Genomic DNA, 6,537 nt, shown 5'->3' with positions numbered 1-6,537 from the left:
GCCCCCGGCACCGCCCCCGGCGCCGCCCCCGGTGCCGCCCCCGGCACTGCCCCGGCACCGCCCCGGGTAGCGCCCCCGGCACCGCCCCCGGGGCGGGCCGCCGAACGCACGCGATGACGCGCGGGGGGCGGGACGGCGCGGGGCGGTGACGCGCTTCATGCCAGGAGCAGGGCCGGGTGCGACGAAGACGGGAGCGGGACGACCCGATACCGCGCGGGGCTGCGGGCCCGGCGGAGCCCGGCCCGCTGGGTAGGGGCCGCCAATGGCACCGGGGCTTCTGCTTCGGCTTCTGTCCATGTCGGCGGGGAGGCCCCAGCCAGCGGTGCCCCTCTCCCTCGGCGACACGGGCGTGGAACTCGGCATCGGGCGCTGCATCGCCGCGGACAGCAGGGGGCGCACGGGTACCGATACTGCCATGGGGCCCGGCGCTGCTCTCCTGCTCCGCCGCCAGGCGGCGCTGCGCTGCCGTCCTGCCGCGCCTCCGGGCACGCTCGGTTTCCTCGGGACCCCGGGCCCCGCCTGTCCCGCCGCTGCGGAGGCGGGGGATGCTTTATGGGACTGCCCGAGCTGGCGGTGCCGGGTCTGGGGCGTTGGGGCGCGCCTTGGGGGGCTGCGGGTGCGCTCGTTTCCTCTTCTGCATGGCCTTCTGTGTGAGCATCTCTCGTTGCGACTGCTCTTGGAGAGTCAAACCCCTCCTCCTAAGTGGTCTCAGGAGCCTGGCAGGGTGAGTTTTGTTTCACAGGGGAAAGGGCCACTGGTCGTGTCCAGAGACCTGTGCACCCAGCCAGGTTTCTGCCTGATAAAATTCCAAATGGATGAGGATTTCTCCCAGCCCCAAGCTGCCCCCACCTGTAACCCTGGCTGCCTTTGGGGTGCCCAAAGCCTCCTCTGTGCAGATCTCAGGAACCTGGGAGGGGTGAACAATGTTGCACAGGGAAAAACCCCACAGATTTTATCTCCGGGCCTGGGGCCAGGAGCAGGCATTTGCGTGCTATAATTCCAGAAGGAGCACGGTGTCTCCCAGACCCAAGCCGCATCCAGCTGTGACCCAGCTGCTCTTGGAGTGCCAAAAGCCTCCTCGTAGCTGATCTCAGGAACCCTGGAAGGGTGAGTTTGGTTTCACAGGGAAAAGGCCTCCGTTTGTGTCCAGAGATCAAATAAGGGACTCTGCTTTTCCTCTAGTTCTCCTTCCTGTTTTCACCTGGGCTACAAGGATGGGCATGGCCTGTATTTCTCATATCAAAGTGATGTTACTAAATTTGTCCAGGAGTTCTGATTGTTATTTTTATTAGTAGTAGTAATTTTCTGATAGAAAACACTCTCATTTTGCCTTTCCCACGTTGTTTCCAGGTGCTGCCCAGGATGGACATCCGTGGTCTCAGACAGTGATTCCCGAGGAGCAAGGAAAGCCTTTTCCTCACCTGCACAGTTCAGGTGGATGGGACAGAATTGGTGTGGCCTGACAAGGCAGGAAAAGCTGTCTGTGTTCTGGAGTGCCTTGAAAGCTTTCTCCGTCAGGTTTGGAAGGGGTTTCTCTTTGGGATTTCTTGTGATGCAGCACCACGGGTATCCCTTTGTGCCAAGTCCAGTGCTAAAGGATTGAAGAACTGACAAGTGGGGTCTGGGATGAAAATGCCTCTAATAAAATTAAGCAAAGAATACAATAAGAGAAATGAGCATCCTTTTAATAGTTAGGAATAAAAATGCTGGAAAAGGGCACTCTGAATTGGTGTCACTTGTCATGGATAAAACCCCAGAGTGAGGAATCAGAGCAGAAGTTGAGAGCTGGAATCCTTCTGCAGTCGACTTAATTTTCTTTTCCTCCTCTCTTTCAGGACAGGAAGAATCACGACTCTCCTGGCATCTTTGCCAAGAGCTGTGGTGTTTGATCAGCCAAAGCCCAGAGGCTTCAGCACCAGAGGTCTGAGCCTGGAGGGCTCCTGGTGCTGCCCGTGCTGCGGGCTATGTCAGAGGATGCAGGGTTCCTCTTTGCCTCCCTGCTGGGATTAACTGCCATGGGAATGTGGGATCTGGGTGAAACTCCAGCTCTCCTGGTGTTCAGGGGAGCAAGGTCTGAGGGACTCCTCTCTGGGGATGTGCGGTGAAGGACTGAATAGTGTGGAAGGAGAGTATTTATAAACTGTATCACTGTTTCTCCCAAAATTGGGGTGGAGCGGTGATGGGGGCGGTTGGGTTTGGTCTGGGCCTGTTATTCTTTGTGCAATTTTTAAATTCTCTTGTATGATTTACTGTCCGGTATCTTTCTAACAAAAGCTGACATAAATTTAGATTAAGGATTAGAACTTGGGTCCATTCATTGCAAACATTTGACAAGGCTGGAGGACTGGGGTGGTGACTGCTCTCAGGAAAGGTTACTTATTAATACTGTGTCAGATTTCCCGCAGTGACTGTCAGGCCTGCATGGCTGTGAGTTCGTGCTCTTCTCACTGGGGAAATAAGTTCAGCAAAATTAGAAATGTTAGAAAAATCCAGCCAAAAATTCCACCTCTGTACCCCCTAAGTTTTCCCAGTTTTTCCCAGCTAGGAGCTGCACAGAAGTCAGGCAGGGGAAGTGACAACAGGGAACAGCTGAAAAATTCAAAGGCACAAAGAGGAAAGGGGAAAGGTTTCAGAAAACAATTCTATGGTCTAAGAATAATTTCTGATTCCCTACTGAGAAGAACACGAACTCACAGCCATTCAGGCCTGACAGTCCCCTGCAGTGAGAGCTCAGCACACATCCACAGAGGCAAGTCCAGCATCTTAAATGAAAAAATAAAAATAAAAACCAGGAGAAAAAGGTGATTTCTTTTGCTTCAGAGTTATTTCAAGTTCTTAAAGCCCAAGCAACATTTGCTCTTGATTTTGGTTGGGTGAATCATGAGCAGTGGGCACGGGTCATGCCATTCATTGAGCAGAAAACCCGGGGTCATTTAGAGGGGACACAAGAACTGTTTGTGTAGCGACCTCGGGCTGCAGAGGGGCAGGAGAAAGGCCAAGGGAGCTCCCTGGGGCCACCAGGGCCTGTGGGGAACAGAATGGACGCTTGGATGACCAGTGGAGGTGAGGAGTGGATCTGAGTTCATCTACAGGGAAATAAGGAGGGGATACTCTGGAGTGAAAAGCTGAGGTGATGAGTTCACCCACCTGGGCACGAGTTGTGTTTGCACAAAGTGGGAACAGAGGTGAAGGTCAATCCAAAGTCGATCCTGCTTGACCTCTGAATTCCAGGATAAGTTTTACAAGCTGCCAAATGAGGGAGTAAAAATACACAAAAATGAAACCGAGAGCATTCATGAGGTTCCTGGGAGTCCATTACACTGTTGTCATAGAATTCTTAATGAGTTTTGAGCTTTTAATGACAACAATTCAGTACTTTCTTTGGATTATTCACTGTGTAGGATTTGGGGTTTATCTGGATTTTAAAGGCGTCGTGGTGGCCCTGACACTGCTCAGGAGCTGGTAGGAAAAGCAGGGTCAGAGCTCCTGGCAGGCACAGGGTGTTTTTCCCAGAGTGGACTGTGGAGGAATTGTTTGGGCCTTGGATTGTCCCTCTGGGTGATGCCAGTTGCTGTGATTTGTGTAATTCCATACATTTAACTCCCAATACTTGCCAGCCCAGGAGCTTGAGCTGACAGGGCAGCACACAGATTGTTCTCTGTGCTGTGCCCCGATTTGGGGTTGGCTGTCAGCTTTGCTAGCTCCCGTGAATTATGCCCATAGCCCCGAATTCCCTGCTCAATTCCCACTGCCATAACCTCACAGCGCCTCATGGAGTGGGGATATACTGTGGCAGGAAGCTCAGCAGCATCGGCACAGGGACAGGTGTATATTCCAAAGAATTTGCTGTTTCAAACCCTCATCCCCCAGCCCCGCCGATGTCCCTGGGGGGCACTTGACAGAGTTACCTGGATTTCAGCTGATTTCACCCCCCCGAGCTCGGGCTCCAGGTGATCTTTTCAAGCAGGAGAAGGCAGGGGCCGGAGGCGCTCGTGGCCCGTGCCGAGGCAGTCCCTGGGGCCACGAGAGGACATCTCTCCCTGCAGAATTTCAGTTCTTTCCAGAGCCTCAGCAGTGACAGAGGACAAAGAGGAAGAGGAGGAGGAGGAAGAAGGGGGAGAGGGTTTGAGAGGAGGGGAAGCCCAAATGCGTGCTGTGTGCGGAGCTCCGACAGCACGCTGCAGCCCGCAGCTCAGTGTGAGCACGGGGCAGAGGAGGCGATTTCTGGGCATTCAATCACCCTGAGGCGGGCGCGGCACCGCCCCTGCAGCACCGTCCCCAGCACAGCTCGGTACCGCTCCGGGATCACCCGGCCCCGCCCCCGGTGCCGCCCGGGACCACTGGGGACCGCCCCTAAAGCACCGCCCCGGCCCCGCCCGGTCCCGTCCCCGGGACCTCCGTGCCCCGCCTCGCCAAGCCCCGGCTCCGCCCCGAGCCTGCCCGGGCTGCGCCGGGACCATCGCTGGCGGCCCCGCCCCTCTCCCCCGGGCCGAAGCGGGCTGAAGGAGATGTCCGCACGATTGGAAACGCCGCCGAAAATCGCACCCGTGGGATCGGTGTCGGCGTCGTGCGCAGGCATCCCACTAGAGCGAGCGGGCTCCTTGCTGTGCCCCCCTCCTTTTGCAGCCAGAGTTAGAAGGTCGGGGAGCGACACCCGAGCCGCCATCTTGGGAGAGGCAGGCGCGCAGTACCGCGCTCTGCCCACAGGGTGGCGCTTGGGAGACAGGCAAGGGATGGAATCAAGGAGTGTCCCAATCCTTGAGGAAATCCCCCTGAATGAACGCCCCAAAAAACCCCGACCAGAACGGAGAAACCTCCTGCCTCTGTACGAGTGCAAAGGGTGTGCAAGGAGTGTGCAAATAGTGTGCATTAGCAATCGATCGGCAGGCATTGGAAAGCGATCGCCGATCTAATCGATCGGCAGGCGCGATCAATCGATCGCCGAGCTAATCGATCGGCAGGCATTAGCAATCCATCGCCGATCTAATCGATCGGCAGGCGCGATCAATCGATCGCCGATCTAATCGATCGGCAGGCATTAGCAATCGATCGCCGATCTAATCGATCGGCAGGCGCGATCAATCGATCGCCGATCTAATCGATCGGCAGGCATTAGCAATCGATCGCCGATCTAATCGATCGGCAGGCGCGATCAATCGATCGCCGATCTAATCGATCGGCAGGCATTAGCAATCGATCGCCGATCTAATCGATCGGCAGGCGCGATCAATCGATCGCCGATATAATCGATCGGCAGGCATTAGCAATCCATCGCCGATCTAATCGATCGGCAGGCGCGATCAATCGATCGCCGATCTAATCGATCGGCAGGCATTAGCAATCGATCGCCGATCTAATCGATCGGCAGGCGCCATCAATCGATCGCCGATCTAATCGATCGGCAGGCATTAGCAATCGATCGCCGATATAATCGATCGGTAGTCGTGATCAATCGATCGCCGATCTAATCCATAGGCACGCATTAGCTATCGATCGCCGATCTGATTTTTCCCGCCATTTTTCATGGATTTTTTCCCCCATTTCTTACTGATTTTTCCCCAATTTTTCATGCATTTTTTTCCCGCAATTTTCGTGGATTTTTTCCCATATTTTCCCCATTTCTCACTGATTTTTTTCCCCCATTTCTCAATGATTTGTTTCCCATATTATCAAAGATTTTTTTTCCCCATTTCACCATGATGTTTCCCCCATTTCTCACTGATTTTTTCCCCCATTTCTTACTGATTTTTTCCCCCCATTTTTCCATGGATATTTCCCGATTTTCCCCCCCATTGCTCACTGATTTTTGCCCCCATTTCTCTCTGAATTTCCCCCCATTTTCCATGCATTTTTCCCCCCATTAATCACTGATTTTTTTCCCCATTTATCACTGATATTTGCCCCCATTTCTCTCTGAATTTTTCCTTCCATTTTTCATGCATTTTTCCGCCCATTAATCACTGATTTTCTCCCCATTTATCACTGATTATTGCCCCCATTTTTCACTTATTTTTTCCCCACAGCATCGGCCACCACAGCACGAGCGACAACAGCTCGCTCTGTTCCCGCCATTGCCCATGGATTGTTTGCCTGTTTTCCATGGATTTTTTCCCCATTTCTCACTGATTTCCCCCCCCCGCCCCCCCATTTCTCACTGAATATTCCCCCATTTTTCATCGACTTTTCCCCCATTTACCACTGCTTTTTCCCCCATTTCTCGCTGATTTTGTCCCAAATTTTCCCCCATTTCTCATTGATTTTTTTCCCTGTTTCTCACTGATTTTTCCCCCATTTCTTAATGACTTTTCCCGCCATTCGTCACGGATTTTTTCCCCCATTTCTCACTGATTTTTTCCCCATTTCTCAATTATTTTTTCCCCCACTTTTCCCCGTTTCTCACTGATTTATTCCCCCATTTTTCATGGATTTTTTTTCCCCCATTTCTCACGGATTTTTTTCCCCATTTTTCAAAGATTCCCCCCCCCGTTTTTCACTGATTTTTCTCCATTTCTCACTGATTTTCCCACCATTTTTCAT

The 6,537-nt window shown here is 53.4% G+C and overlaps 1 long non-coding RNA gene across 1 annotated transcript; it reads left to right on the top strand.

The window, feature by feature from the left end:
- The first annotated feature begins 350 nt into the window (after positions 1-350).
- Positions 351-2,805, top strand: LOC148217810 (uncharacterized). The gene is made up of 2 exons (XR_015800724.1): positions 351-1,518; positions 1,836-2,805. It is a non-coding gene; the product is annotated as an uncharacterized LOC148217810 (long non-coding RNA).
- Positions 2,806-6,537: the final 3,732 nt, after the last annotated feature.

This window comes from Sturnus vulgaris, unplaced genomic scaffold (assembly GCF_052056855.1).
Source record: "Sturnus vulgaris isolate bStuVul1 unplaced genomic scaffold, bStuVul1.hap1 Scaffold_224, whole genome shotgun sequence".
Taxonomy (NCBI): domain Eukaryota; kingdom Metazoa; phylum Chordata; class Aves; order Passeriformes; family Sturnidae; genus Sturnus; species Sturnus vulgaris.
Note: the sequence above shows the minus strand (reverse complement) of the source record. Positions and strands in the feature narration are given on the sequence as shown.